At 40.8% G+C, this 22,639-nt stretch overlaps 1 long non-coding RNA gene across 1 annotated transcript; it reads right to left on the minus strand.

Moving 5' to 3' along the window:
• Nucleotides 1-5,501: 5,501 nt before the first annotated feature.
• Nucleotides 5,502-10,828, minus strand: LOC116676748 (uncharacterized). Its single transcript, XR_004328824.1, has 3 exons — nt 10,593-10,828; nt 6,912-6,915; nt 5,502-5,512 (listed from the first exon to the last, which is right to left on the minus strand). It is a non-coding gene; the product is annotated as an uncharacterized LOC116676748 (long non-coding RNA).
• Between the last annotated feature and the right edge of the window lie 11,811 nt (nt 10,829-22,639).

Here is a 22,639-nt window from a genome sequence, read left to right on the forward strand (position 1 = left end):
ATTCAGGCTGCTGCAATTTGGTCGCAGGTACCTGGTACCCAGGTGTAACACCAAGAGATGGAGGAGCTCATGTGTGCCTGTTGGCATTGTTGATCAATACATTGAATTTAAATAGTCCCATTGGAGTATGGAATATGAATGTATCTTATGTTGAGTATGGAATACTGTCTTTTGTTCTCTGCTGGCTGTTGAAGGAATTGCAACATTTGGGGATGATAAAGTTTACTTGACTTGACAACCCTCATATTTGTATATATACACTTTTATATTTATATTTGTGAAATCTGCCTCTTTGGACGGAAGGATGGCAGCCTTACTTGGAGCCGATGTCTTAAGTTCTTTGGTTCCAATAAGGAGCTTGTCTCTGCACTCAAGGTTTTATGGACAAATATCTGTTGATGTAAAGGACAGAAGATTATTACACAAACGCAGACATGAATCAATCACAAACATACTTTGTCAGTTGCTCTTTAACCTCCCACTGACTGTAATTACAACGCGGCCCTGTGTTGTGAATAGTTGTCTGTTTACATGTCCCCCTGGTTGCACTCTTTGTTCAGGAGACTCCAAGGCTGTTGGTGCTGGTAATCACCGTGTGAAGCACATTGTTGCCTACAGACTCAATAAAGCAAGCACCGCATTACTTAACAAGCTTTTTTCTGTTGAACTTTTTTTTCTGAAAATCTTTGTTCTGACATCAGTGGTTGTTTATGCCATATCCTGGCAGTGCAAGATATTTTCTGTGTTGTAGCTACCCACAAGGAGAAAAAATGGATCCTATATTTACAAACGACAAAATACAATTTCACGGTTTCTCTGTCCAGGGGCCTGTTGCACGAAAGTAGAATAAAGATATCCAGGATAAGTGAAAAAGCGCAGCTTGACTTAGTGTGACCTGCTCATCGCGGCTTAATCGGTTGCACGTTTGCCGAGCCAGGATGAACAGGTGGAGCTATGTCAAGCCAGGTGGAGATAGCTGGGATAAGTGCACGTTCACGGCTTTCTCAAATAGACCACGGTATCGATCACAGATTTACTGATGCAGAATTGAGAAGACGCATGCGCCAAATGTTTCACCCAATGAGCAGCATCTTCTAATGGACAGTAACGAGGAGGGGAAGAATATGGAAAAAGGGAAATACGGCTCTTATCAAACGGAGAAAAAAAGCCCAACATAGCGGACCCTACTGAATGTGTGGGGGTTTAAAAATATCTACTTTGCCTCAAAAGAGAGCAGAGGGAACTAATGTTCCTCGGGAAATGGACCCTACGGACTTTAGGCTTAATTTCAAACCCTTATTCACAACGTGAGAACATGGTTTACAACCATGCACAAATCTCTATAAGCTATATCTAATTCTTTGTACAATTAATGTTCATACAGAACAATCAGAAAGGGACAACAACTAGAAAAAAAGTAAATGACTTCAATACACGCTGTGAGCATATGTAAAACAATATTCATGTTTTTTTATTCTTCTGACAAGTGACAGCACCAAAATAAAAAGATTAAGAAGCATTGTGGTGTTCCCAGTGTGATGAATGTAAACTACACTACATACGTACTGTATATAGGCCACGTTATTAGTCCGGTGATGTGAGACTTATTAGGAAGGTTATGAAACCAATGTAAGCTATATCAAAAAACAATAGGCCCACTTATTAAGGAGTAACACAAACTACCCTTCATTAGAGAAGGACAAGCAACAAGGAAATGAAATCATGAATGTATTGGTCTCTGACCAGTCTGCCATTATTATCATCTGGAATATCGCTACATTAATATCGTCACACTTAATCTCCGGAGCGCGTCCTGTATGAACCTGAGGCTGAGACCACGGACGCTGCTCATCTCTACTTTTACAGAGAGAGTGGACACTGACGCGACTCGCAAGTCTGCTGGCAGGCAATAGCCACCGGCCACCGGGCACGGCACCGGGCACCGGGCAGCAGCCACCGGGCAGCGGCGGCCACCGGCCACCGGGCAGCGGCCGCACGCCAGGCAGCCTCGACATAGTACCGTCCCACCGGGAAAAGTCCCACTCCGCATCAGGGTGCCAGTGCAACCATTTCTAACATCTAAACAACTGTAGTAGGGTTTAAATCAAACTCGCGAAAACAAAAGTGACAAGTAGGCTAACGCATGTTAATAAAAATAAAGCAGAACACATGCAGAAGACAACGCAATAACTGTTAAACACGTTTATTTTGGATCAGAGCGGCAGCTGATTTAACACGAGACTCCAGGATTAATCTTAGCCTGGCTGTTAGCCTGCTCTGGACCAGGCTAGCCGCAAAGAATAAATCTCCATGGTTACTTGGCTGGGTTTAATTCAATCTGGTTTCGTGCAACCGAGTCCAAGCTAAATTCATCCAGGATAACTTGAATATCCCGGCTTAATCCCTTATCCTAGTTTCGTGCAACAGGCCCCTGGATGCAGAATTATGTTTTACTCTCAGAAACCAGTATTTACCTTGTTTGTAACTGATCATACTTTTTCATCAAGAAAAATATCAAACAATTCTCAGCAGTGAACATTAATTTCAAAGGGAATTTCTGTCTTTTTTACCCTCTTGAGAACACAAGAAGCAATGTTTGACACTCCTAATCAAAAAGCGATATTACATTTCATTTTGATATTAAACACACAGGCATCAGTTATATGCAGATAACCTTTAAAGGTGTAATTTTAATAGAAATTTCAAAATGCCCTTAGACCATGGACCCTATTTGCTTGTTTTTGCAGATTGTTATTATAAGCGTTTGACTACATTATGGCAGGGAGTATCTATTTTTTTTAGCAACACGTTGAATTATGGTTTACTGTTTTTTCAGTGTCTTTATTTTGATTTCTTTTTACATTTCAGTACAGTCATATTTCCCTCTGTTCTTGTACTGGGAATGTTTGGACGTATTGTTGGTGTAATGATGGTGATGGTTAAATGGGCTAACCTTTTGCTGTTTATGAACTGATGTTGGATGATGAATGGTAAAGTCTTGTTCTGAAATCTTGCCACGTAACTTGTTGCTGGAAGACAGAGGTGTGCAACATTAGGGAGTTGGAGAGAGAGAGAGAGTTTGTTGTTTTGGAGTATAGAAGGCGTAGGAATTAAAGCCATAGTGCATAGTTTCTGTCTCCCCCATGAGGAATTCTAAGTAATGACAACAGTGTTGGTACGTCCACATGATACAAGCCTTCTGTGATCGCGTACCACCTTATCATCATTTCATTGTGTGAGTGTATTAGAAATATGTTACCTGTTGCATAATCATGCTACATTACCAAGATTAAATAGCAGAACAAACATGGGGTTTCCACAAGGTAGGCTACAGGTAGGATGAAGGAGGGTTTTCTTACAGATTATCTATTTTGTTACATTAATTATCTTCTGTGAATAAAGTGACTATATACGTAAATTGTGTGCGTGCATACTGTATGTAGCAAATTGTACAGAATGTGTTAAAGATATGATTTAAATACTAAGCCATTTATAATGATTATTATTAGGGGATTAAATAAACTTTTGCTTCTCCTTATTCCATTTCAGACTTGTTCATTTAATATTGTGTTTTTGTTATTTTAGCTTTATTTATAGCTTTATTTTTTACATGTTCAGTTTTATACATTTCCCAACAACTGGATTTTTTTTCAATTTAATTTATTTATAGTGCCAAATCATAAAAGACGTTATCAGATCGAGTAGGTCCATGGGCGGCTGTGGCTCTGTTAGAGTCTGCCAATCGGAAGGTTAGTGGTTCGATCCCTGGCCCTGCAGTCCCGTGTCCAAGTGTCTTTGGGCAAGACACTTCGACATGATGCTGCGCCATCGGAGTGTAAATGTGTGTGAGTGTTATTCTGATGAGCAGGTAGCACCTTGTATGGCAGCCTCGACCATAGTGTGTGAATGGTTCCTGTACTATAGAGTAGTCGTTGAGACTATAAAGGCCATATATAAGAACAGTCCATTTACATTTAGTCTACAGCATACTCTATAATCTACTGAGACCCAACACTCCCCCACCAAAAGTGAGGCAGAACCCACAGACTGAACCTGGCTCTTTGGTGGGCGGCCGTCGAATCAGTCCAATTGGGGGGGCTAGTGAGCTAGTAAAACCAGTGGGTACATGAAACACACTCACACACACACACACCTGCCTCCCCATCTCCACCCCAGTGTCTGTCGCAGTGTCACTATCCCATCATTCTTGTGTTACTTTTCAATTTATGGCTGAGAAGCAGAGTCTGGTCCCTGCCAAGCCTTTGTAAGGGAGATGAAGAGCGGGAGTGAGAGGAAGATGGGATGGGAGGGTGGGCTGTATAATTGACAATGACAGAGAGCAGTCAGCCTTGATTAGTTCAGCCTTGGTAAGCAGTTCATTAGCAGCCTGGCTTGAAGAATGGTGGGAGAGAAGAAAAGACCAGGAAGAAAGTACAAGATGTGTAGAGGCGTTTGTGGAAGACACTATGTGAGTAACTGATCATTAAAGCTGCATGATGGCAACTTTGCACGTGGCGCCGTCAGGTGGTTGGAAAGTGATCATTAAAATTGGTTTAGTATGAACAGTGGTGGAAGAAGTAATCAGATCCTTTTCTTAAGTAAAAATACTAATACCACACTAAACAGTTGTGTGTCCATCATTTTTTAATCTTCCGTGTCCTCCTTGGTCTCTAGCAACTGCGTGGAGGAGGGTGAAGTGTGCAATCATTGAAGCTTGTATCATGTTTGGTTGGCATTACTTAGAATTCCTCATGGGGCGGCAGAAACTACACACTATAGCTTTAACGACAAACAAAAGTTGAATAATACAAGAATTGATTTTGAAGATCTTCGCAAAAACCCATGAAACTTACGTTTTGCAAATTTTTCCCGCACCCCTACTATAAGCACAAATTCAATCATACAAACAATCTGGATGTGCTAGTTGTCTGAATCCAACCGCTGAAAAACAACACATTTAAATCATCTGTGAACACCATCTTATCTGCCCAGACAAACTTGGCCTATACCGAGTTACACACAAAGTATCAATGGATCATTATGTATTGGATCATTCATCGAAAAATCTATTTTTTAAACCCAGTCCTATATTCACCCCATTCTCTGGTCCTAGCTCCTGCTTAATCTCACTAAGCCATGTATGCATGTATTCTTAGACTCAGGACCAGCTGACTCCGTGTCCTCTCATATGAGTTTTTATCTCCGAGGAGCCACTCTCAGCCAACCATGATGCTGTCTTTAGTTCTTTTTTCTCAAGTCAGTGGAAAAGAAGTGAAGAACGATGCTGCTGATGATGATCATCATGGTTTCATTTGCAGTATGGATTCATTACCTTTTCTCTTGTGAAATGAAGGAGGGAAATAAAATGGAGAAAAAAAACTGGAAGGCTCTCCCTGCTGTGAATAGAAGACGCTAAAAGACAATAGAGGAGAGAATAAATTTCACCCCAGTCTGTTCATAGGAGACGAGACACTGTAAAGATTGCACAAAAGGAGAAACACATCATAATGTTCTCTCAATGGTGGCTGACGTCAACACCTTTATCCTATCATGGTCTATTGAACAGGACGAGGTTGGAGAGGAGAGAGGGGACGATAAGATGCATACTACCATATCAGTTTCTGTGTGTGTGTGTGTGTGTGTGTGTGTGTGTGTGTGTGTGTGTGTGTGTGTGTGTGTGTGTGTGTGTGTGTGTGTGTGTGTAAGAACACACACATGTGTCATTAAAACAAAGAAAGATACAGTGAAGTGGACCAAAACAGGGAAGGCAGTGTGTGTGAGCAAGCAGAGAAGATAAGATGGAAGGAAAACATGAAAAAGGAGAATATTTTGTGCCATAAGGGGAAGGTAGCTTTGTGTAACTTTTATTCTTGTGTTTTATCTGTTTTTATTTTTTAACTGTTTTTGTGTAAAGCACTTTGAATTGCCCTATTTCTGAAATGTGCAACACAAATAAGGCTGCCTTGCCTTGTGACGAACAACATAGGAGTATTAGGTTTGTGTAAATTTAGGTTCACAATAAATGTTGGCCCACCTAATTGTGCGCCAAAGGAAGAAAATCTAAACTGCAATTACAGGAAAGCCAAAGCAGAATTTGGCAGATTTACTGTGACTTTGCAAAGTTACCTACTTTTAAAAATGTAATTATTGTTTGCTTGATTCGCTAAATCCTGGGATGGATAAGGAACTTCTTTTTGGACTTTTTTAGGGCTTTATGCGGACCAAATTGGTTGTGAAAAGACCACATGAGACATGCAATACAGTCGAAAATATTAAACTTTTTCACTTAAATAAAAAATTGTCAATAAACTATACATGTGTGGCCCTTCATGTGATTCTCATTATCTAATGTGGCACTTAGTCAAGTTGAGTTTGACATCCCTGCTCACAGGTGTCAAACTCAAGGCCCACGGGCCAAATCCGTCCCCACGCAAATTTTGATCCGACCCGCAAATCAATTTAGTTTTACAATACATTTTATCCCGCCTTGTTGTGCGGCACACCAAAAATACGGTAAAATGTTGCAAACTGCAATTATGCGTTTGTCAAAGCCACATTTGGCAGATTTGCCAACTTTGAGAATCAGAAATTCACCCACAACTGTTGAGTTTTTATATTCAAGCTGTGGAACAGGTTCCTGTGAGTTGGCTGTGTGGTAGCCTATTGAAAATGTTATCATAATGCATTGTTTTGCTAAATTCTATGACTAAGAAACTTTTTTTGCTGTCATTTTTACAGCTTTAGAGCTTTTATACCAAGTTGTATGTGAAAGCGCTAAATGAAACATGCAATAATACAGTCAAAGATGTTAGACTTTTTCTGATTAAATGAAATAATGTCAAATTATTCATGTCTGGCCCCTGGTGTTTTTCTTATTTTCCAGTGGGGCCCTTCATGAAAGTGAGTTTGACACCCCTTTCTTATTGTTTTCTCAATAACTACCGCAGCCACTAGGGGTCCCCATCTAAAAAGGAAAACAGGCCAGTATGGATCGTTATAAGTTAATTGCAATATAAAACTATATGGCCTTTTCTGGGTGAAGATGGTCTGACAAAAACTGTAATGGGACTTTTTCACTGTGGACATTTTGACACATGATTTCAGGAGAAGCATTAATAATAGCTAGACTCTGTCTAGTTCCAGGGCCCTGACATCAAGCTTGCTTGTTCATTGGTATGACCTGCAAGACATGACTTGGGAAATAGAAGGCTTGAACCCAAAATACAGATTGGAGAGACAAGGAGGAAAATAATGAAGGTGTATTTAAAATAAAAGGTGCACAACAAAAGCTGTCCTGAGGCAGGCAGGCAAAAGAAATACCCATCACGAAATCCAAAAAACACTTAGAAAACTGAAGACTCGGAAAAAACAAAAACCACAAGGGTGGCAAGACACAGGGAATCACAACTAATGGACACCATGGTAACGAGGGTAGTAACGAGGGACAGGTGACATTAGGGACGATGAACAGGTGGAACACATCAGAACAGGAAACTAAAGCGTGAAAAATGCGCAAGGATAGAACTCGGAGAAGAAAACAGAAAACACGGAATGAACATGAGTGAAACACACCCATGAACAAACAACAGAGAAAACCGTAACACACAGGGAACAAATTGACAAAATAAAACAGGAAAAATCACAACTGTGACACAACAAAGACCAAAACAACCGGCTACCACTCATGTTATTAGTTACACTTGTGCTTTTCCTGCAATGAAATGTCCAGTCTTGTACAAAGCACTTGGAAGCAATTCTTGAGTAAAAGTACAAGTATGTTACCAGACAGTTAATGTTACCAGTTAATGTCCCCTGTTAGACTATGACTTGAGTAAAAGTATCTGATATTTACTGTACTTGAGTATAAAAAGTAATTTCTGATATTAAATATACTTAATTGTTAGAAGTTAAAGTAAAAGTGAAGAAAAACCTTGATTATAAACTTTATTGTAGCGTCCTTATAGTTTAGCATCATATTCAGGGTTTCCATATGGGATTATTTTTGTTTCTTCAATTCCAAACAAAACTTCTAAAATATCAAACAAAAAGCATTAACTCAAGCAAAACAATTGTCAGCTTAACTTGCCAACAAAACATTTGTGTAGTTGTAAACTATTGGTCTTTTATTCATTTGATATTATGTCCTATTGTTTCCAGTTCCCTCTGCTTCTCTCAGATCAATAATCTAGAATCGTTATAGGATCCAGAGTAGGGCTGTGATTGGGTCAAGGATTAGCTTTCTAGAATCTTTGGTAGCAGCACAACCAAACGTCACCGGTGAGACAAATGTGTGACAGTCAGGAAGAGGTTTTGGTAGGGGCAAAAACTGATCCGGAAATGTAACCGAACGTTGTAGAAATGCAGAGGAATACGAAGTATAGATAATTGCTGCAAAATGTAACGAAGTAAAAATCAAAAGGGTTATATACACTATTCATTGTACTTAAGTAAAGGACAGATACGTGAAAAATGTACTTAAGTACAGTAACTAAGTATTTGTACTTTGTCACATTCCACCACTGCATATATATATTGTCTGTGATCTGCATTGCAAGCATGGTTACTAGACGTTTGTTGTGTTAAAGCTGTGTAACATCTGTGTTTATCTGTGTTTAACCGTGGTCCCCTGCGGTGTCCCGCGGTGCGGGGCACTTCAGCTGACTACTCAGCCTGAACACCTGGCTCCAGTCCACCTGCTGTGCCCATAACTCATTGACAATTTTAACCTGTTTTGCAACCGCTCGTCCTTTTACAGTAATGAGGGTGTCCACCCAAACAAGCTGGGAAGCTCAATGCTATCAGGTAACGTACCCCCCCGCAGAGTCTTCTTCTTTCACTACCACCTCTTTCTCTCAGGACTATGTTAACGGTGTTAACTCCCCCTACAGCCCGGCATTGGCAAGTACACATTCTTAGCTCTATTCTCCCATACAGACTTTTTATTTAGACGTTTTATTGTATCTTATTTTACCGGCCTCCTGGTTCAAACAGTTCTTTTTTGTCTGAATTCAGTGATTTTTTATCATATATTATTAGGTTGGATAAAGTGGTTATGGTTGGGGATTTTAATATCCACGTTGATGACATTTCTTGCACTTTTGCTGCTGATTTTCTTAATGTCACTGTGTCTTTTAATTTAACCAGGATATGCAGTAAAGCGGTATTTACACTTCGTTACCTTATAACAAGGGAATAGGCAAATGTAAAAACCATGACAACATGGTTCACTGTTTAACTAAATCTAATTTTGTGTGAAAACGCATTAAAAGAGAACCAAAAGTCCCTAAAGGTTCAAAGGTATCATTTGAAGTGGTCATGTATTTCCAGTTTGCATACAGTATGTATTGTAGTATACTGTCCATGTACCGAACACACAATAGGTCAATAAGAATGAAAATGGAAGGCAGGAAATCCAGAATATAGCCTATATAATAGCCTAGCTGTGCCTACATTAAGGCATGGATGAGAGTTAAAGCTATAGTGTGTGGTTTCTGTCTACCCCATGAGGAATTCTAAGTAATGACAACAACACTGTTGGCGCGTCCACATGATAAAAGCCTTCCGTGATTGCGAACCACCCCCCACACCTCCGCCACACAGTTGCTAGTAGCCAAGGAGGACGCTGAGGATTAAAAAAACACTATGGACTCTTCAGAAGTGGTCGTTATCGTCCCTTGAGTTTTTGTGTGGGAAAGTCACCGGACGTCACAATCTTCTGAACATAGCCATACTGAGAAATACAGAGAGAGTTGTGTGGAGCTGGTCTTAATTAGCTTTGTAGCAACTCATTTGGCCATGTCTTGAATGTATGATATTATGTTCATTAATATCAAAAGGTTACGCACTAAAGCTTTAATGAGTTCACTAAACAATGTCCATAGTTGAGCTCATGCGGCAGTTGAATGATTCAACATAGGGTGTGTCACGATTCCGAGTTTCTGTTGTAGTATTTCCTGTTTTATGTTGTAGTCTCTGTGTTTTCTTTATCTGTTGTGGGATCATTTATTGTTGCGTCATGTCTGTTTTGTTCTTGTCTTGTTGGTGGATGTATTCGTCTTGGGTTGTTCTTGTGGTCACGTTGCCTATGGATTGCTTTTGTTGTAAGTTTTGCCTGCCAACCTTTGGACACTTTTTGTTGTTGTTTTAGTTAAATAAATTCTCAATTCTGCATTTGGGTCCAGCCTTGCAATTTCTCTGACAGGATCATTGCTGACACTGATGCATTGTAATCACATTTATCTGTTTGTTTTTTACTATTGTCTGACAAATTCTATTTCTGTCCAAACTGAAACTCTATAATAGCAGGACACTGAAATCTATTCATAATATAAAGGGAAACCTATTCAAAGAAAAAAATGCACTTATGACATTTGTTTACAACTGCTTACACACAAAGTCTTTACATGTCACACAATTTTTTAAACCTCTCGCTCAAAGAGCCAAACTACATACCACATCTCCAAAACCATGAGCTATTTTACTCAGTTTTCATTTGCATGAAACACTTTTCAAAACAGTACACACAGTTCTCTCCGTAAAAAATCGTACAAGTAGTGACTTGCTTTCCTTTTCCAAACACAGCCAATCAAAACTTATTCACCAGGTCACACGCCCTCTCCTTACACGTGCAAATACTAAATGCTTAACTGATCATTAACCAATCACTGCTTTAGTATAGGCCTACGCATAGGTCAAAGGTCAGATTACCTGTTTTGAACAACAGATGACAACAATTAACAGAGAGCAAGGGGAGGTGGAGGGAGAGGAAGGGGATGACAACAAGGACAAGTTTAAGGAGGAAGAGTTGGAAGAGGAAAAGGATGAGGAAGAAGAGGAGAAGGAAGGACTGCTGTCTCTGATGACATCAGGAGGACAGATCTTATCCCCGCCCACACCCTATACAAACACACACACACACACACACACACACACACACAGACACCCACACACACTCACACACAATGCCATAAACTCAATCTTTTAAATACTGTGTACCATCCTTACTTTAGACTACTGTTACAATGGTAATGTTATGCTTAATACATATTTAATGTTTTAATGTCATTGGTGTTTACACTGTACTTTTTAAACCCTCTCTACAAATGTAGATAGAAGCCTATGAAAGAAAGAGCTTATGATCAGTAAATGGTATATGCAAAAATTAACCACTAGGAAAAATGATTTTTGTTTATGGCATTTTGAATGCAGTGTTTCATTTTGAAGGCATTTTTGTATTTTGTGTGTGCAGATTTGGGAATTGTGTGTAGAGTTTTGAAAAAGGGAGACATAGTTTGGAAAATGTTGGTAAGCAGTTGTAAAAAACTGTGATGGGTAAACTAGGTGAACGTCTTAAACGTGTTTCTATCTAATCAAACTACACTCCCCTATATGATTATTAGGAACACCATACTAATACTCGTTAGACCCCCTTTCGGCTTCAGAACTGCCTTAATTCCACGTGACATTGATTCAACAAGGTTCTGAAAGCATTCTTTAAAAATGTTGGCCCATATTGATAGGATAGGATCTTGCAGTTGATGGAGATTTGTGGGATGGACATCCAGGGCACGAAGCTCCCATTCCACCACATCCCAAAGACGCTCTATTGGGTTGAGATCTGGTGACTGTGGAGGCCATTTTAGTACAGTGAACTCATTGTCATGTTCAAGAAACCAATTTGAAATGATTCGAGCTTTGTGACATGGTGCATTATCCTGCTGGAAGTAGCCATCAGAGGATGGGTACATGGTGGCCATAAAGGGATGGACATGGTCAGAAACAATGCTCAGGTAGGCCGTGGCACTTAAACAATGCCCAATTGGCACTAAGAGGCCTAAAGTGTGCCAAGAAAACATCCCCCACATCATTACACCACCACCACCAGCCTGCACAGTGGTAACAAGGCATGATGGATCCATGTTCTCATTCTGTTTACGCCAAATTCTGACTCTACCATCTGAGTGTCTCAACAGAAATCGAGAATCATCAGACCAGGCAACATTTTTCCAGTCTTCAACTGTCCAAATTTGGTGAGCTCTTGCAAATTGTAGCCTCTTTTTCCTATTTGTAGTGGAGATGAGTGGTACCCGGTGGGGTCTTCTGCTGTTGTAGCCCATCCGCCTCAAGGTTGTGCGCGTTGTGGCTTCACAAATGCTTTGCTGCATACCTCGGTTGTAACGAGTGGTTATTTCAGTCTAAGTTGCTCTTCTATCAGCTTGAATCAGTCGGCCCATTCTCCTCTGACCTCTAGCATCAACGAGGCATTTTTGCCCACAGGACTGCCGCATACTGGATGTTTTTCCCTTTTCACACCATTCTTTGTAAACCCTAGAAATGGTTGTGCGTGAAAATCCCAGTAACTGAGCAGATTGTGAAATACTCAGACCGGCCCGTCTGGCACCAACAACCATGCCACGCTCTAAATTGCTTAAATCACCTTTTTTTCCCATTCTGACATTCAGTTTGGAGTTCAGGAGATTGTCTTGACCAGGACCTCACCCCTAAATGCATTGAAGCAACTGCCATGTGATTGGTTGATTAGATAATTGCATTAACGAGAAATTGAACAGGTGTTCCTAATAATCCTTTAGGTGAGTGTATATGCATATCATCAATTCAAAAGTGAGTGAAGGCAATTGGTCCAAATCTGATTTGATAAAAAGACAGCACAAGCCTTCTATTTCACCAGATATGTGGGTATAACCCCAAGCAGCAAACATTCACACACACACACACACACACACACACGGTGGTGCTCAGAGACAAACAGACCAAAAAGGCCATCCTGAACAGTTCCATGATCTAAATCCTAATCAAACATCATTTACAGCTTGTTTTATTTGGGCCCCTGGAGAGACTGTCCCTCCCCGCTTTTTGCCATGGCAACCCGGCTCTCATTTCAGAAGTGTCATGCCACATTATCATCTGGGGGCCTCACATACACTCCCGCCTGACAACTTCACCATGGACCCTAGTGAAAAATAGCCAGCCTCTTCACCTCCCTCCCTCTATTCCACTCCCTGCTGTACCTTCACCTATCCTCCTCCTCCTCCTCCTCCTCCTCCTCCTCCTCCTCCTCCTCCTCCTCCTCCTCCTCCCCCTCCTCCTCCTCCTCTGTGCTCCTTTCTTCTCTCTGCAGGTAACCAGTGAAGATTGGATGTGTGATATATACCTCATATAATTGGAAACAAGTTCAGGCAGTGGCATTGGTAACAGGAATAGATAGCGATTAGCCAAAAAATGGATTGGACATGTGTGGTGTCTAATGTGCATGAGAGTGTAAAGATTTTTTACACAGAAACGGTTATAATCACCCAAACATACATACAATACAGCGACTGTGCTATGTTGTGGATTCATTAATCAATACTGGAGAATGAGTAGTCCAGTACAAGCCTGGTTGGTGGTGTAATATATATATCCATGTGCTAATCGAATGCAGATCACTTATGGAGGGGTACAAATCTCAGAGCGCTGTATCTGTTCAGCCATGACAGAAAATACCTTTGAACCATGTTGTGTGGTTCACATTTAGTTTAACAGTATTATTTAGAGATAAAGGTTGTTTTTATTGTCTGACTGACTTTACAATAAATCCTGACTTTAATCGTAGAATTCTGACTTTGAACACAGAACTCAAATAAAATGTTTATGTGGGCCTAATCCTCTTACAAAGTAAGCGATACAATACAAAAAAAAAACATCTTTTATATTATGCACTGTCAGAGAAATCTCTCCATTGTCTGAATCCAGGTGAGAAATCCTTCATCTTTAGTACTAGTAGTAGCAATAGTAGTAGTTGTAGTGTACAATGAGAAAATAATTTACTAAATAAACAAAATAATGAATAATGATAAGCACTGTTGGGTTTATTTGTATGATGACATTAGATCACTTCTTCCTTCCTCACACTTTAGTTCTTTATGCACGTCTAGGCACTTGAGAGGGTAATGCTTTAGACACAATATGCCCTCATATTTGGCCTTATTTTATTGTGTTAGATCTCAAAACGGTGTGCACCTGTGTTTGTTTGTTACTCCTTAATATTATTCTTTTTTTCTTAAATGCCACGATGGGAGTCAGTGCGTTACAAGAGCAGTAAAACATACCACTAACATATCTCCATTTGGAATATCTTCAAATGCCTATTTGTACTTTTTGATGTGCCTGGTTTTGTTTTGCTCTTTTGTATCAGTGAATAGTAAAAAACTCAATAAAAACATTTGTTAAAAAAAAAAAAATGGTGTGCACCGTTTTGCTATGGTTTTGACATGTGTCCTCGGTGTGCAACTGCTTTGAGATATGCTTTCTCTCGTTTAGTGGGTGTGTCTGTTGTTTATTGGCTCAGGTCACAGGTGTTACCCAAACAGCAGAGACATGTATGTAAAGTCCTGGTAATGAACAGGCAGATCACTTGCACACACACAAGGGTGTTCAACACACCCCTTTTTCAGTTTAAAAAAACAAACGTGTTGCAATGTTTTGTTGGGGTGGAACGTGACCATGGTCAGTCATGTCACCTTTACACTAATCATGTGACTGCTTACTTAGTCATATTGACCATGTGATCACTTGGCTGTAATAAAAGGCAACCTTTTCCTGTTTTTGTGTCTAAGTGACTGACAGGGACAACAGTCTTTGACTTTTGTCTTGGACATTGGTCCAGTAGTAACCGAGACCACTGCAGTCGGCAGTCAGAAGCTACAATGTGAGATAATAGGGCAGTTGTCCAGCTTGTGTTTAACTTCACAAAACTGCTGACTTTGCCACTGACCGGCACAGATTATTATTCTAAGTGTCTGACAACATTATCGAATGGATTTCTAATGAGGTCAACTTTTTTGTTAAAGAGTACGATCATTTTTTTAAACATAAAAACTAGTGCTGTCAAACGATAAAATATGTACTCACTATTAACTCACAATTAATAACAATTAATCCCACATTTGTATCTATTCTAAATGTCCCTTAATGTTGTTTAAATGCTCTCATCAACATAGAAAAGTGGATTGGCTCGCTTTGTGCAAATGTTTTTACAATTTCACAATTTCACACGTAACATTCACACTTGGAGCAAATAATCTCTCACACAATGTAACACAGTCTTTCAATAAAGATGTAAAGTTGCATGACTGTATATTTGAACAGTAATTGTCCATAGAATGTGATTCACAGTTGTATTTTTGTTGTTAACATTTCGATTGCATAATTTGGCACTTTTTAGTAATTGAGCAGCTTTGTACGGGAGAATTGTATGCAGGCCTAACAGAAAATGTTCTGTATTTTAACTGTAGGTACACACAAAATTGCTGATGAGTTGCCAGAACCTTTTCTGATTTATTACAGATTTATTTCTAATAGTCTACATTGGAAAACCACATAGTTAGAACCTTGTCTCACATGATAATTTTACATGAGCCCTATGTGTTAGAAGGAAAGTGAAGTGGCACATATCTCAGCAGGCAAAGATTTTGTGGGTTAGACGTAACAGGAACCAGGTTACATTTGAACACTGAAATCATGCACTTGACAAAGGGTCTTCACATTTTGTACCCAAAATGCTTTATTGAGGTAATCATGCCAAAAAACAGGTAGAAAAAGAAGAGAGAGTGGAGGGAAATAAAAGACCTGACGCTCCTGGGGATATCTGAGACCATTTACAGTCTGAGCTGTCACACACACACACACATACACACACAAACACACACACACACACACACACACACACCAGGGTTGCACGATATGACGAAAATATGCAGAAACATTGTTGAATATTGCGATAACGATATTACTTGCAATAAATAAACAGATATTAAAGTGTACTTAGTTCTGCTGCTTTACAAATAAACTATATATTGTGCAGCCCTAACACACACACACACACACAATATACACACAGTCAGTGCATACAGTATGTTGCTAGCTAGCTGCAGCTAACGTCTCCACAAGAAGAATGGAAATTCACTTTGCTTTCTGTCTTTCTGCCTTCATGATGTTGACATGAGTGACACGAGCCACAACCAATGACTGCATCCACGTCACATTCTATCACAACATGGGAATTCATTTTGTAGAGCGATGGGTACTCAGAATAAAATACTTTGATTGGTATAGGCTTTAATCTTGTCAATAAACTCTCAGGTGTAGAAAGAGGAATATACTCATAACCAAAAACTGATTTGGTACCAAAGCCAAACCAAAGTTATTAAGACACATAAATGCTTAGCATTGCTTTTCCAAAACACATTCAAGTTGACTCACAAACCTAAACTGGGACAAACCTTTGGGGTGTCTTCAGGATCCCAGATGATATTTCCCATTGCAGTGACATGCAGAGCAGCTGCTAGGCCTTCGCTCCCTCTGCCTAATCATTCTCATAGGCTGCCTTCACACCAGGCTCCAGCCCTATAGCCAGCTGGGATCTGCATTCCAACAATCATCAGAAGCGTCTAACAAAGTGTGCCTGTTTGTGTGCATGCAAATAAATAACCATATTCACTTTCAGCTCTTGTACTTGCCCCCATGACAAATTTACTGTAAAATCAAGCGATGATGCTCCCGGGGTCGGCCACAATAAAGCTGGCAAATTGCATCGAGATGCAAACATCCCAATAAAAAATCTCATTTCACCCCAAATAAACCACAGGTTCCATTGATTGCAAACCACCACTGTTTTCATATCAAGCAAATCAAAAGATATGACAGCCCCCCTCCCCTCGCTTACAACCAAAACACAGCACGGCCCCTCGGTTAATGGGCCTGGTTCATGCATTTCAGCATGCAATGCAAATTAGGGGAGGGGAGGACGGAGATGGGGCTCGTTCTTCCTCTTCTGTTGTTTCCTAGCATCATTTCAGCTTTAGAGCCTGATGGGAGCCAATCACTTTAGCATAACATTTGCTTCCATGTGGATCAGCAACACTGCGTACCCATCATTCCACAGTCATGGTCTTGAGATGAGGCATGACAGCATGGTGGCCAACTAAAGGATGTCATCCCTCCATTCCATTACATCCTACTTTAGGATACAAGCAGGTTCAGGAAAGCGGTTAGAAGAAAGGCCAGAAAGGAAGGAGATGTCAGGGGAGACAGCGGGGAAATAAGAAGGAAGGGAATTAAGTGTGAGGAAAAGGGAAGGGGGGAAACACCTGTAAGGAGGGGAAGATTACGGAGATTCAGGAAAAAAGGTTGGAAGGAAGGACAGAAGGAAGGATATGTCAGGGGAGGCAGAGGGGGGAAAGGTAAGGGATGGAGGGAAATTAAAAAAAGAGACGAGGGAATGGAGGAAAAGTGCAAAGAAAGGATGAATGTGAAATAAGAAGGAAGTTAAGTCGGTGTGAGTGAAAAGGGAAGGAGAAAATAAGGAGGGGAAGATTAGGGAGAATCAGGAAAGAGGTGAAGGGAGTAGGGATAAGAAGGAGACGCTTGGGGAAGGCAGAGGGGGAAAAGGTCGAGGATCTAGGAAAAATGGAGGAGGTTTGAGGACATTACGGAGCAAAAGAGATAGGAGAATGGAAGCGGCTGATGGAAGGAAGAAAATGTTGAAAAGAGGGGAAATAAAAGGGGAAGGATAGGTAGGTTCAGGCATGAGGTACAGTAGAAAGTAGAGATACCATGCTTACCTTCTCTTACCTTTTTCCTTTAACTTGTTCCACCCCTTCTTACCTGCTTCCTTTATGCTCTTCTTTGCCCCATCCCTCACCTCTGTTGTTCCTCCTTTCCTTTCTTTCCTCCAACCCTACATCCTTCAAATTGATGTCCCTGTACCCCTATTTTCCTTATCTCCAGTCCTCCCTTCTTTCACTCCTTCTATCACCCCCTTTCCTGCTTTTCCTCTATTTAGCTCACAATAGCCTTCCCTTTGCTCCTTTTTCCTACTGCGTACTCCTACACCTCCTTCCTTTCTTCTCCCCTTCTTCTTCCTTACCTCCTCGCCTCTCTCTTCCCCACATCTTTCCCTCGTGTCTGCATCGTGCAACGGCAAAATGAAATTCCCATCATCAGAGGCGGCAATTTTAGCAAAACAATGTGAGATCACACGGCATGCTGGAGAGCCCCCCCCCCTTCCCATCAGCCCCTGAGGCGACCAGTGCCTATGTAGATTGGAGGATTAATGTTCTTCCAGTGTGTGTGTGTGTGTGTGTGTGTGTGTGTGTGTGTGTGTGTGTGTGTGTGTGTGTGTGTGTGTGTGTGTGTGTGTGTGTTAAAACAGAACAAAAATGGCAATAAATTTAATAGTATTTTCAGAAGTATATGTGTGTGCACATGGGACATGGTGTGTGTGTGTGTGTTTGTGTGGTTGGTTGATTTGAGGGCACACACACACACACACACATAGACATACATACACACAAACACACACACACACACACACCTGCTAACAGGACAGAGGGTTCAGACAGGGTAAATGGTGGGGGTGAGGTGGGCTGTGTCACCGTCTTTCTTCTCGGCATCTCTCTCTTTTAATATCAGTGTTTTCAAAGGATTGAGCTAAGCTGCCAGGGTCCTCTTGAACATGGGAGACACAGATAAGAAATGGGATTGTGGAGCCGAGCAAAGAGAGTCAGCGAGAGTGTGACTTTGCCAGGGGAAAGAGTTTCAGACATAGAAACAAAGGGGTGGCAGTGGTGTTACAAGATGCTGGTCCAGAACTTAAAAAAAAAAAAAAGTCACAATGCCATCTACTGTACATGCAGTGGCAAGACAAACATTGTGGCGGTGCATTTAGCTTCCAAGCTTATTGTGTTTCCACAACAATTTTAGTGAGTAAATCTACTGAAATGGCTGCCATAACAGTGGAGTATGATGTGTAAGATGAGAAAGCAGAAGTTAAGTCATATATGTCATGTTTGTAAAAAAAAACAATGGTTATCTATACATCTTTTTACCAAACCAGAACAGAAAGCAGCAACACATTGTTGGGGAGGGTCATGCCTTTTTCCCCCCAATCATTTTGGAGGGTCATGGGAAGATGTCTTGCTAGTGAAGGGAGGGTCAAGTCTGTTTTTGACTTAAGATCCCAGAACTCCCCCGGTAGCCCCTTTAATAAAAAGCAAACAGTCCCTTAGCTTAAACCATTCAAGTAATCACCAGCCCTTTGAAATATGTTCTCTGAAAAACATCCACAAGGTGCTAAACAAGGTCTTTTTTTAGTTTACTTTGTTCCAGGAAGTTGCAGAGAAAAAAATGGCTTTGCCATGTTTATGGTGTACCTTTGGAAAATAATCTCATTTATCACGTGGGAAGGACAGAGGCGTTGATGATGCTGCTGCACAGCATGTTTATTGACTTATCAAGTGCATTTAATACTGTACAGCCTCACCTCTTGGGCGAAAAGCTCCAGAATCAGGTGTGGACAGACACCTGATTCTGAGGGTCCTATCATTCCTCACAGACAGATGGCAGCTGGTGAGATTTAACAGCCACTGCAGCTCAGTCAGAACCTTCTCCATAGGTTGTCCTCAAGATTCTGACTCTCGGTCTTGTTCAACCTATGTACCAATGAGTGAGAATCCAGACATGGTGTACCTGGAGTACTCAGGTGGACACCACCAGCTCAGGGTAGCGACTGCAGTCTGTTGTGGACAACTCTCTATGGTGCAGGGATAATCCTGAACATCTGTAAAACCAAGCAGATGGTGATAAACCACAGACCCCTGCACTGCAGGGAGATGGTCAGACAATAGAGAGACCAGAAGAGTATAACTATCATTTCAAGTGTAGCGATATCAATCATTGAAAACAAGTCGACACTGACGATTGCAAGTCATTACTTATATACTTTGTCATTCAATCCAGCCTCATCTTCAGCATACTGGCCTGGTTTGGATCCCTCAGTGAGGTGAACAAATGTCCCCCTTTAACAGAATCAATGAAGATGAGCAAGAAGATCATTGGACAACTCCAGACCACTCTCATAACCATATTTGACAAACAGACCATCAGGAAAAGTAGACTCATCATATCAGACCTCACCCATAACCTCAACAACCAGTACCATCGGTTACCTTCAGGGAGGAGATTCAGTTCCCTGTCCCTAATATCCAAACGAGCCATGTCCACTGACTGTTGAACAAACAATAACCCCCCCCATCAATCCAGGCTTGGACCTAGTCCCTAAACCCACCCCTCTACTCCTACTTAGGGTTGGGTATCATTTGGATTTTTAGCGATTTTCAAAGTCAAGCCGGTACTTTTAAAATGATAATGATTCCTAAACTGATTCTTGAAAAACTGAAAAATGACATCAGAGAAAGGCTCTTTTATAGATTTTTTTTTTTTTAATTGAGAATTATTTCAATTTAACAATATTTTAATGTTTTAAAGTACTTAAATATATAATAAGTAAACCTAAGTCACCTAACACACAACTACAATAATATAACAATAAATAATAGTTACACTATTAACAAGTAACCACACAATAAATGTTGAGTTGGTAAGCTAACCAGAGCCCAGAGGGAAAATATGGCATTTTAAAAGCTACGGTAGCTATCTCACTGTAGACTACAGAGAAAATGGGATATGTTTACGTCCGTTTCGGAAAGACGGACAGTTGACACACGAGGAACCAAAATGTGCATTCTAATCTGGTCTGATTCCTACTGGTTGCTTAAGAACCGATTCCATAATGGAACCAGGTTTCGGTACCCAACCCTACTCCTACCCTCAGGGATTTTAGTTATTAGTATTTTTAAGTATTTATTTATTCTCATTTATGATTAAAGACAATTTACCGTTGTATGTTGTGTCAGAATGTGCCTGACCACAAATGAAGTTCCCTCATGGGAAAAATAAATTAAAACATTTAGATTATGATTCAGTAGTGTAGTTTGGCTTGTATTCAGTGGAATTACTGAACAGAGTCATGTAAATGCATAATAACTTGTTTTACAAGCTCCAAAAAACAATATTGTCCAATAGCCATAAAGGGAGATTTGCTGGATGTTTTTTTAGTTATTAGGTAAATCAAGTGTAATACTAATAATAATGTTTCAACCAAGTCATATTTAGCTCTGATCCGGATAATAAAGGCTTATGGAATAGGACATCCATATTCTGGGGGTGGCAGTAGCTTAGTCCATAGGGAGTTGAGAGATGCCAGTTCACCTCCTGGTCACTGCCAAGGTGCTCTTAAGCAAGGCAGCCGCTCAGGGCGCTGGTCCAGCACTGGCAGCCCACTCACTCTGACATCTCTCCATTAGTGTGTGTATAGGACCTGAGCATGTGTGAGTATTTCAGGCCTGTGTGTAGTGTGTAATGACAACAGAATGTAAATTGTAATTTCCCCATAGGGGATCAATAAAGAGTATACATTATTAAATTATTAAATTATACACAGCTTTTCTGTGTTTTTCTTTATAGAATAACACAAGATTTATTTCTGAAACTCATATTAATGAGCAAATCTGATTCTAGATCTACAGAAAGTGCACTGTCCAAGGGCCAAGAAGAATACAAATGTCATAATCATTTTTACAGGATAAGAGCATTATTGGGTTAAAATTTTGTTTTTTCACTGGACTTCAACCAATACTATTTCCTACGAGCCCTAAGACTGTTGCATGTTAAATGTCACCAGCAGAGACCGAGACCTGTTGAGGTGTGAGATATGAGAATCAGTTTCCCCAATGGAGGGATGGCAGTATACAGCCAACACATTCTCAATCCCAGCGTGCTTGCTCAGGTGTCTTAATCGTTTGGTACTGTTACTGTTCTCCTTTAGCGTTGAGCTCTTCAACACACTCGGTTGGGACTCTTGGCGTCACTTTTTGACGCTCTGGGTCGGGGCGAACGTTTATCTGACATGGGGCACAAGAACGGGACAGTTAGGTTTAGGGACAAATGGTGGGTGGGGTTATGAAAATACGTATGTTTCAGTGACAAGCGGGACAAGAACGGGACATGAAGCCTGGTCTCCTGGGTGAAAGTCCTATGTTGTTTAACCCATCCACCACCCCAAGCTGCCTCCTTACGCGGTATTTTGGGCTTTAATCTCTACCGTTGTCTCTCTTCATACTACGTCACCTTACAGTGCCGCGGTCAAGCTGCTGCTCTGCTATGTGTGTGTGTGTGTGTGTGTGTGTGTGTGTGTGTGTGTGTGTGTGTGCAGTGAAAAAAACGCCGGCGGCCAGTAGCAGTGTGGACGCCGGCGGGACGCCGAGCCAAACAGCCCTCTCCTCCCTGACCTGCTGAGCTGGTCCCACAGTGGACTCTGGGTCTGCATGGGGCGCTGTTTCTATTGTTTCTTACCTCAGGAAGACCAGGAGGGTTTTTATCTCAGCTCACTTGAACTTTTCTATCTTCACCCAAAGACCCTCATGCACACACACATTCTGCGTTCAATCATTTTTCTTTAGGTAAAGAACACCAATGCTCTATCCTCTGGATGTGGTTGGCTGGTTCTTGGGTTATGAGATGAGATGATGATAATGATAACCAATGTTGTCTTTGTTGATTCCACTCTATAAAACAGACCTTAACATACAGAAGTGCACTAACTTATGTTCCTCTAAGATAATTCTATTTTCCAGAAAAAGCTACAAATCTGCTGCAGGGCCAAAAGAGAGGATGCTGTTGAAAGACCCGCCCATCCAACTGTTGGCTCAGAGCAAATCTTTTGTCCATGACAAGAACCATT

Source organism: Etheostoma spectabile, chromosome 3, assembly GCF_008692095.1.
Source record: "Etheostoma spectabile isolate EspeVRDwgs_2016 chromosome 3, UIUC_Espe_1.0, whole genome shotgun sequence".
Classification (NCBI taxonomy): domain Eukaryota; kingdom Metazoa; phylum Chordata; class Actinopteri; order Perciformes; family Percidae; genus Etheostoma; species Etheostoma spectabile.